The sequence below is a fragment of the Pteropus vampyrus genome, unplaced genomic scaffold (genome assembly GCF_000151845.1).
Source record: "Pteropus vampyrus isolate Shadow unplaced genomic scaffold, Pvam_2.0 Scaffold140, whole genome shotgun sequence".
Lineage (NCBI taxonomy): Eukaryota > Metazoa > Chordata > Mammalia > Chiroptera > Pteropodidae > Pteropus > Pteropus vampyrus.
Genome location: NW_011888921.1, coordinates 1052605 through 1062814, shown reverse-complemented (window position 1 = coordinate 1062814; position 10210 = coordinate 1052605). Strand labels below are relative to the sequence as shown.

The following is a 10210-nucleotide window of genomic DNA, read 5'->3' as shown; positions in this document are numbered from 1 at the left end:
GGTTTTATTTGATCTCTATGTCCCTCACTCTCAGCATTTTCCAAGAAATCTATCTATGAAGGGAATAAGCTTAGGAAGAGAGAGGGAGGTGGAAGAAAGAGGGAAAGAGAAAGAGAGAGAGAGAGAGAGAGGGAGAGAGAGAGAGAGAGAGAGAGAGAGAGAGAGAGAAAGAGAGAGAGGACACCAGTTATCAAACCTGGTCACTTGGTTTCAGTACTCTTTACACCCTTACAAATTATTGTGACACCAAGATATTTTTTTTTTATGTTGGTTATAACCACCAGTATTTACAATATTAGAAACTGACACTGAGAAATTTAAAAATAATAAATAAAAATAAAAAAATGTACATGTTTACACATTTTAATAAAAAATAAAAATATTTCCCCTTACAAAATAGAAGAGTGACGCCGTTTTACAGTTTTACAAATCTCTTTAATGTTTAACTTAATAGAGGACAGCTGGATTCTCATATCTGCTTCTACATTCAATCTGCTGCAATATATTGTTTTGGTAGATGTATATGAAGAAATTCCAGCTTCACACAGACATATAATTGGGAAAAAAAGGAGTATTTTAGTCATCTTTTCACAAACTAGTAGATATTTTTCTTTGATGCCATACTAAAACTTGATAAGTGATAGTTTTCAAAAAGTGTGTTGCAGTGTGGAATCTGAAACCATATAATAAACTTTGTCAAATTAAAACCCATTGCATTTTGCATGAATCTTTTACAATATGTAATTTTGACCTTATGAACCTCCTGAAAGAGACTCAAGGACCCCAAACACACCTTGAACTGTTGATTTAAGGTTTAAGACTTAAGCTTGCTTGTAGATACAAAAGGGATATATATAGTGAATAGAGTATAAGGGAAGAGTCTCACCTTGAATAGAAGGAAACCTCTTCCTTTGAATCTAGAAAAAGGGAAGCAGAAGTTTGGATATAGATATATTTTAAGTGAGAGGAAGAATTCCCAGACAATGTATTTTCTCCATGAAGCAGGAGGTAAGGTCGTCTAGGGCTAGGTAAAAAATTGCTCAAGCATCTTGAGGGCCAACTGGCAAATGCCTCCTGTTCCTTGAAGCCCATCACAAAAGGCACTATTGACTTTCCCTGAATGCCATCTCTTTTGCTTCAAATTTCCACTGGTCATTCTTCTATTATAACAATTATCATATTTTATTGTTTATGTATCTGCCCTCTCTCCTAGATGGTATGCTCTCACAGTTAGGGACCCAACCAAATTTAGCTTCAGCAGACATTCAAAATATTTGTGTTAAATGAAAGAAAGACTGATTTTTTTTTTTAAGTTAAGAAATCGTATCTGTCTACAGATTTTGCAGTTATTCCAGTCACATTATTTTAAAAAATTTATTCAGATTTCTCTCCAATGTAAGTAGTAGTTAAGGTAGAATTGCTTAGTAATCCAAAAGCTAGAGCTAAAATAAAGAAAATTGAAAACAAAAAGTATACCTTAAAACTAAGGATAATTTGGTAGCTTTCCTGCACCCAGATTTCTAGCAGAGGTGATGGAACAGGAATATTAGAAAAAGGAAGGCTTTCTAACAACTCCTCCACACATATATGCTTGGAAGTTCTCAACTCAAAATTTAAAATTTTTCTTTAAACATTCATTCATATATCACCCCCAATACATATTTGTAAGAATATGCACGAAAATTTAACTGTGGTTATCTCTTGATGTAATTTTTATGGTGGTTCTTTCATGTGCTTTTCTGCATTTTCAATAATGGAAATAAATTATTTGTGTAGGAAGTTTTTAAAAGTATCATCTCTCTCAAAGTGTTCAAGATTTTACTTTAGGGTGCTTAAGATTAATAGAAGTGGAACAGGATATATTGCTTACAAATAATAAATAAATATTTCCATAACTATTTTCTCATACCATTAATTTTCATGGTAAAGAAAACCATTCACATTTTCAAACAAGACAATCCGGACAAGAATAGAAGGTAAGGTGAAAATTGAGAAATAAACTAAAATCAGTGTCAGCTTGTGGAACGCAATGCCTTCCTACTCATAAGCATGTTCTCAAAGTACTGTGCCCAAAGTAAGATTGAAAAATTTCTTGTCAAATGCATTAATAAAGTTTTAAGACTGTGTTTCATTACCACTCTGATCAGAAGAATAGGGTGTAGACGGATAAAGGGACGTTGGACTTTGAGGTTGCATGGGCCTGGATTTTAATATTGCTTTTCCACAAACCAACTGTGACTGAGATCAGTAACTAAGTTTCTCTGGACCTTGGTTTCTTAATCTGAAAAATAGAGTTGCTATAAGATTTAAAATCAACAAATGTGAAGTGCTTAATCCTATCAAAAACAGGTGATCAAAAAATGTAGTGATGATTATTTTATAGCAGAAGTTATTCTTATATCACATAAAAAAGAAATGTGCAGAGTTGTATTTAAGCTCCATTTTCAGAATAGTGGTAAGGGGCTATTGAGAGAGTAGAAATGAGATGTCTGAAAATATAGCCAAGCTTTTCAGATGGTGGTAGCCTTATTTTTATCAAGCATAGTATGTTTAATATGTTTATAATCTTCCTAAAATGCTTATTCTGCTCCATGCTTTCTTAAGCAAAATATACCAGATAACCATTAATCTTTATTTTTGGACAACTCAATATCATCGTTACGAAACAAAGCTGGTGATATCTTCCAGATCCATTAAATTATATAGGGCTGCCATTCTCAAAATGGGGTTTATGGTAGTATGCCATAAATTAAACATAACACATCATTCTCAAACAATGATTTAACTCAATGGTAAGTAGTTTAAAACACTTTGGATATATTTAAAAAATTAAAATATTATTCATTCATCGAATATTTACTGAGTATCTATTTTGTGTTGGATATCGATCCAGGTCCCTGGAGACAAAGCATTAGGAAAATAAGAAAAAATTAACTGAACTCATGGCCCTCATATTCTAATAGAGGAAGACATGCAATAAGCAGATAAACTCAATGGTATGTTAGATGGTAGCAAATTAAGTGAAGAAAAAGAGAAGGGGTTTTAATTTTAAGTGGGATAGTTAGAGTACGCCTCAATAAGAAGGTGCCATTTGATTAATTAAAAGTCTGAATCAATGAGAAAGACAGGCACTAGGATACCGTACGAAAATATTCCAAGGGTCTGAAGTGGGCCATTGAGAAAAAGCAAGGAGAAAGTGAGACTGCAGAGAAAGGAGCAGGAAAGTAGCAGATTAGATGAAAGAAGTAACAAGGCCAGGTCTCCTGGGGCCTTATAGCTTTTATATTGACTTTGTTTACCCTCTGAGTGAGATGAGAAGGCAGTGGAGATTTTGAGAAGACGAGAGACATGCTCTATACAGATGTTCTAAGACATTAAGGTTGCTGCTGAGAATAAAGGATACTAGAGTAAGGGCAGAGAAACAGGAAGAGACCAGTTAGTAGAGGACACCAATAATCCAGGTGAGAGGTACTGGCATCGTGGATTACAGTAGTAGCAAAGAAGGTGTGAAGTCCTAGGATGCTGAATATTTTCTGAAGTAGAGCAAATACAATCCTATGTCCTTCTGTGAAGGGTGAGAAGACCGCACCAAGGTTTGTGGCCTAAACAAGTTTCTTGACCGAGATGAAGACTGTGGAAGAAGCAATTTTGGTCTGGAAGATCATGAGCTCAGCTTGGACAGGTAGAAAGCAAACTCAAGCGAATGTTTAGCATGCAAACAGGAGAATAAAATAAACCTGAACTTTCTGACGGTCTCTTCAAGGACTACCCCAGAAAGGGAAAAGACAGATTTTAATATTCTCTGCTCTTAGGGCTCCTTGGTCAGAAGCATTTATGAGGCACTAACAGAGCTATCTGTTCTACCCATTCTAAATGGCTCAAATGCTTCCTCCCTTTCTCCGTGCCTGCTTTTTATCTCTTTGTTTTCTCTCTTGCTTCAGAGTTAGCATGTCCACTTTCCCTATTTGATAATGTACTTATCTAAACCTTACAACCCCTTTCGGACTTCTAGTTTCTTGGAAGCCTGGAACCCAGAGAAAAAGCTAGAATCTTGTAAGGGCTCAGAATGCTTTCCATAGGACGAGCTTCTCTGCTGGGTGCTGGCCTTACTTCCTGGTTCTCAGGAAAAGAGATTTCATTTTGTAATCTGGCACTCGGACGGCACTAAGCGCAGGGGGTTGAGAAATTTATGGCGAGGTCCGACTGAGCCACAGAATGGCTGGGTGTCGCCTCTCTACGCCCCAAGTTCCTCTTCAGGTTGACTAACTTTTAGATCCCCTGGGACTCAATCAAGTCTTTATCCTGGGGCAAGCTCTGCCCATACAACCTATTTCGTCCTTGTCTCATTCTGAAGATAAGCGCGAATTTCCTTCCGAAACGGTTCCTCAACAACCTTGGGGCAGATGGACAAAGGCGGGGGCTGTGGACTTCGGACAACCTGCCGTGAAAGAGGCGCGCACAGTTGGAATCCCTTACCTGCCCAAGCGCCGGGCGCTAGGTGCCGACGCGACCCCGCCCGGCTGTCTCAGCAGATGAGGAATCAGGGCAATAGGAACGGCCAGGGAGGGGCGGGGCCGAACGGGCCCATCATGCCAGGCCCCGCCCAGGCCCCGCCCCCCCGTTCCTCGCTGCCTCTGCAGGCGGCTCTTCTAATCGGGAAATTCCAGTCTCGCGTAAGGCACTTCTTTAAGTGGGAACCTGCCCCTTTAAATAAGCCTCTGTCGGAGGCGAAATATTTTAAGTCTTCCGGACTTGCGCACAACGTTGTGCAGAGGAATGCCTTCACCTGGAGGTGAGATACGCCGGGTCGAGCTTCTTGTGTGATGTGGGGCCTGTGTATGGGGCGATGATATGCTTAGCGTTGGGACTCTGGCCCTTTGTCCCCAAGAGGAAGGCTATGTGGGCTAGTATCGCGCCCAGGGACAGGCGGGCGTGAGGGAGGGAGAATAAGCAAGTGGAGCTGCTGGCGGTTTCTGAGGGTACTCTTGGACACGCCAGAAGGCCACGCCACCGGAGACTTTAGTTCTGCAGATTGGTGACAGAAGTAGGAAGTAGGAGTTCGGCGGAGCTTTGGCAATTAGTGAAGCAAGAGCATGAGAGAAAAGACGCTATCTTCCTCCATTCCTAACATCTTCCTAGTATCTGTTCTCAACGAGCAATTCTCCAAATTTTGGTCAAACTACCTTCCCCCTCTCTACCCCTTACCCTCAGCAACAAATCAGCTTATGCTTAACTCCACATGGGCCTCTTGGCTCTTTTCCAGCTGCGTTCCACTCTTTTACTAAGATGCTTGGTTGTAATTCCCTCATCGTTACATTCTCCCCAAGTTGTTCTACCTATTCAGCTAGCTTAGGCTGTCTTCATATCTTCTTCCTCTTACTGGGGAAAGAGTATATTCTTTACAAGGCTAATCCTACAACTGTGCTCTTGATTACATTGCTTTCCACCTCCTGTAATTCATCAGATTCATTTTGCTCGGAGCCTTCAGTCATCTTACTAAAACATCTTTTTGGATTGTGTCATTTTCCGACCCAGACACCTCCAGTGGCCATCCACTGGCCACTCAATAGATTCTAAGTCTGTGACAGTGCATTCAGTGTCTTACACAGTTAGGCACTAATTTGGCTGTATTTTCCAGGACTACTAGAAAACATTTTCTCCTACAGCTCTGCATCTGGGCTGTTCAAGTTTTCTCTAACACACTATATATACTTTTAATATTACTTATGATATGCCTCATATCATTTCTGTCGCTTGAACAGTTTTGAGGACTTAGATGGCCACTTCTTGATTATGCCTTTACTAATTATCACAGGCAAAAGTGATGTAAACTCTTACAGATCTTATTTTCTACTGATTTCATTTATTCGACAGTCAGTATTGATCATGTGCCTACTAAGAGCTTGACAATGTTTTAAATGTGAGCTAATCAGTGAATAAGGCAAACAAGTTTTTTTATGGAGCTAACAGTTTGAGGGAGATATACAATAATTAATTAAGAAAGTTATTAGGTAGAAATACAATGCAGAAAAATCAAGGTTTTGTGAGAGTGACTTGCTGGTTCCTTTAGATTATTGGTCAGGGAAAACTTCTCTGAGGATGTGATTTGAGAAGGACCAATTTAATCAGCAAGACCAATTAGCACAAAGGAACTGAAGAAGGCTAGTGTAGCTGGTGTATGGTAGGTAATGGGGAAAGGATACAAAATAAAATCTGAGAATAGACAAAGTCCAGAATTTTAGAACTCTTTGGAAGCCAGGGTAATTTGAGTTTTTATTATAAATGTGATTTGAGGGTTTTAAACAAGGTTGTGATATGGTTTAATTTACCTTTTAAATCATCATTCTAGAGGTACTGGCATCGTGGATTACAGTAGTAGCAAAGAAGGTGTGAAGTCCTAGGATGCTGAATATTTTCTGAAGTAGAGCAAATACAATCCTATGTCCTGCTGTGAAGGGTGAGAAGACCGCACCAAGGTTTGTGGCCTAAACAAGTTTCTTGACCGAGATGAAGACTGTGGAAGAAGCAATTTTGGTCTGGAAGATCATGAGCTCAGCTTGGACAGGTAGAAAGCAAACTCAAGCGAATGTTTAGCATGCAAACAGGAGAATAAAATAAACCTGAACTTTCTGACGGTCTCTTCAAGGACTACCCCAGAAAGGGAAAAGACAGATTTTAATATTTTCTGCTCTTGGGGCTCCTTGGTCAGAAGCATTTATGAGGCACTAACAGAGCTATCTGTTCTACCCATTCTAAATGGCTCAAATGCTTCCTCCCTTTCTCCGTGCCTGCTTTTTATCTCTTTGTTTTCTCTCTTGCTTCAGAGTTAGCATGTCCACTTTCCCTATTTGATAATGTACTTATCTAAACCTTACAACCCCTTTCGGACTTCTAGTTTCTTGGAAGCCTGGAACCCAGAGAAAAAGCTAGAATCTTGTAAGGGCTCAGAATGCTTTCCATAGGACGAGCTTCTCTGCTGGGTGCTGGCCTTACTTCCTGGTTCTCAGGAAAAGAGATTTCATTTTGTAATCTGGCACTCGGACGGCACTAAGCGCAGGGGGTTGAGAAATTTATGGCGAGGTCCGACTGAGCCACAGAATGGCTGGGTGTCGCCTCTCTACGCCCCAAGTTCCTCTTCAGGTTGACTAACTTTTAGATCCCCTGGGACTCAATCAAGTCTTTATCCTGGGGCAAGCTCTGCCCATACAACCTATTTCGTCCTTGTCTCATTCTGAAGATAAGCGCGAATTTCCTTCCGAAACGGTTCCTCAACAACCTTGGGGCAGATGGACAAAGGCGGGGGCTGTGGACTTCGGACAACCTGCCGTGAAAGAGGCGCGCACAGTTGGAATCCCTTACCTGCCCAAGCGCCGGGCGCTAGGTGCCGACGCGACCCCGCCCGGCTGTCTCAGCAGATGAGGAATCAGGGCAATAGGAACGGCCAGGGAGGGGCGGGGCCGAACGGGCCCATCATGCCAGGCCCCGCCCAGGCCCCGCCCCCCCGTTCCTCGCTGCCTCTGCAGGCGGCTCTTCTAATCGGGAAATTCCAGTCTCGCGTAAGGCACTTCTTTAAGTGGGAACCTGCCCCTTTAAATAAGCCTCTGTCGGAGGCGAAATATTTTAAGTCTTCCGGACTTGCGCACAACGTTGTGCAGAGGAATGCCTTCACCTGGAGGTGAGATACGCCGGGTCGAGCTTCTTGTGTGATGTGGGGCCTGTGTATGGGGCGATGATATGCTTAGCGTTGGGACTCTGGCCCTTTGTCCCCAAGAGGAAGGCTATGTGGGCTAGTATCGCGCCCAGGGACAGGCGGGCGTGAGGGAGGGAGAATAAGCAAGTGGAGCTGCTGGCGGTTTCTGAGGGTACTCTTGGACACGCCAGAAGGCCACGCCACCGGAGACTTTAGTTCTGCAGATTGGTGACAGAAGTAGGAAGTAGGAGTTCGGCGGAGCTTTGGCAATTAGTGAAGCAAGAGCATGAGAGAAAAGACGCTATCTTCCTCCATTCCTAACATCTTCCTAGTATCTGTTCTCAACGAGCAATTCTCCAAATTTTGGTCAAACTACCTTCCCCCTCTCTACCCCTTACCCTCAGCAACAAATCAGCTTATGCTTAACTCCACATGGGCCTCTTGGCTCTTTTCCAGCTGCGTTCCACTCTTTTACTAAGATGCTTGGTTGTAATTCCCTCATCGTTACATTCTCCCCAAGTTGTTCTACCTATTCAGCTAGCTTAGGCTGTCTTCATATCTTCTTCCTCTTACTGGGGAAAGAGTATATTCTTTACAAGGCTAATCCTACAACTGTGCTCTTGATTACATTGCTTTCCACCTCCTGTAATTCATCAGATTCATTTTGCTCGGAGCCTTCAGTCATCTTACTAAAACATCTTTTTGGATTGTGTCATTTTCCGACCCAGACACCTCCAGTGGCCATCCACTGGCCACTCAATAGATTCTAAGTCTGTGACAGTGCATTCAGTGTCTTACACAGTTAGGCACTAATTTGGCTGTATTTTCCAGGACTACTAGAAAACATTTTCTCCTACAGCTCTGCATCTGGGCTGTTCAAGTTTTCTCTAACACACTATATATACTTTTAATATTACTTATGATATGCCTCATATCATTTCTGTCGCTTGAACAGTTTTGAGGACTTAGATGGCCACTTCTTGATTATGCCTTTACTAATTATCACAGGCAAAAGTGATGTAAACTCTTACAGATCTTATTTTCTACTGATTTCATTTATTCGACAGTCAGTATTGATCATGTGCCTACTAAGAGCTTGACAATGTTTTAAATGTGAGCTAATCAGTGAATAAGGCAAACAAGTTTTTTTATGGAGCTAACAGTTTGAGGGAGATATACAATAATTAATTAAGAAAGTTATTAGGTAGAAATACAATGCAGAAAAATCAATAAGGTTTTGTGAGAGTGACTTGCTGGTTCCTTTAGATTATTGGTCAGGGAAAACTTCTCTGAGGATGTGATTTGAGAAGGACCAATTTAATCAGCAAGACCAATTAGCACAAAGGAACTGAAGAAGGCTAGTGTAGCTGGTGTATGGTAGGTAATGGGAAAAGGATACAAAATAAAATCTGAGAATAGACAAAGTCCAGAATTTTAGAACTCTTTGGAAGCCAGGGTAATTTGAGTTTTTATTATAAATGTGATTTGAGGGTTTTAAACAAGGTTGTGATATGGTTTAATTTACCTTTTAAATCATCATTCTAGACATTATGTGGAGAATGGACTGTAGTGGGTTAGTAGCAGAAGCAGAGATTAGAGGCCTTTATAATGTATAAGAATTTCTGGAGTGGAAGTACTAAAGTGGAGTGATGAAAAGACAGCAGGAGTAATCAGAGAGCCAGACGCTTAAAGTTGATGCAATTTTCGGTGATAATTTAAGTCAAGGCTATGACCAAGATGAAATGTAAGTGGGTTGAGGCCGAGATTGAGGAACTGAGGCACTGCAGTGTTAAATGGAGGTCATGAAAGTATTGCTGGTTAAGAAGACAGTGAGCCAGGTGTTAAAGTCATCAGTGAATCAAGTCATCTGGGGACCAGAGAGAGGATGAGAGCAGATGGCAGAGTCTGATGGCATGAACTGCAAAAGAACTGGGATTTGGGGAGGTAGAGGAGGAAGAAAGGGTTTGGAAGAATCAGTGGCAAACATAGAAAATATTTACAACTTCCAGGTCCAAAGTTAGGTGGGTATGAATGGAAAAAATAGCTTTTACATGAGATGACTACAGAAGAAACAACCTGGGGAAATAGCCAGGTTTCAATTAAGGCAAGAAACTGAGGAGATTGTGTAGGAAATTAAGGAATGATGGAAAATAAATATATTCTTACAAATTTCCTAGGAAATTAGGGTGTAGAGAATTTGCTGTGATTTCTACATGGCATAGTACAATGGAAAAGGAGGGTTTGCTAAATGGGTTCAGATTAGTAGAATACATCGTAGACATGGGATGAAGGTCCAGATAATGATAAATTACCTGGAGAGTATGACTACCACGAGAAACTGAGTAGTATGGGGCCCAGGGCATTTTTTCTTTTCTGTAGCTCCATCTGGTCTGTTAGCCATGGATTGTCTGAAGAGTGAGTGAAGGCTTCCTTAGAGGACTGTTCTCTTATCTACTGCTTCAAGAAGATCTGTTAACTCATTTCCCATTTGCCCCAGGAATACCTGCCAGCAGCACTTGC

At 41.0% G+C, this 10210-nt stretch overlaps 2 protein-coding genes across 8 annotated transcripts in view; one reads left to right on the top strand and one right to left on the bottom strand.

Moving 5' to 3' along the window:
* Positions 1 to 7414, bottom strand: part of IRAK4 (interleukin 1 receptor associated kinase 4) — a 27232-nt gene extending 19818 nt beyond the window's left edge. For 2 of the 4 annotated variants that reach the window (XM_011368168.2, XM_023535439.1), the window contains exon 1: positions 4477 to 4563. The gene's annotated coding sequence lies outside the window, so the exon portion shown is untranslated. Of the gene's footprint in view, positions 1 to 886; positions 918 to 4476; positions 4568 to 7359 lie in introns of those variants that run through there. The other 2 variants (XM_011368171.2, XM_011368170.2) reach the window with 2 other exon arrangements.
* The window catches only part of PUS7L (pseudouridylate synthase 7 like), a 31194-nt gene continuing 25618 nt past the window's right edge, over positions 4635 to 10210 (top strand). Inside the window, exon 1 of one of the 4 annotated variants that reach the window (XM_011368173.2) lies at positions 4635 to 4792. The gene's annotated coding sequence lies outside the window, so the exon portion shown is untranslated. Of the gene's footprint in view, positions 4798 to 7516; positions 7681 to 10210 lie in introns of those variants that run through there. The other 3 variants (XM_023535437.1, XM_011368172.2, XM_023535436.1) reach the window with 3 other exon arrangements.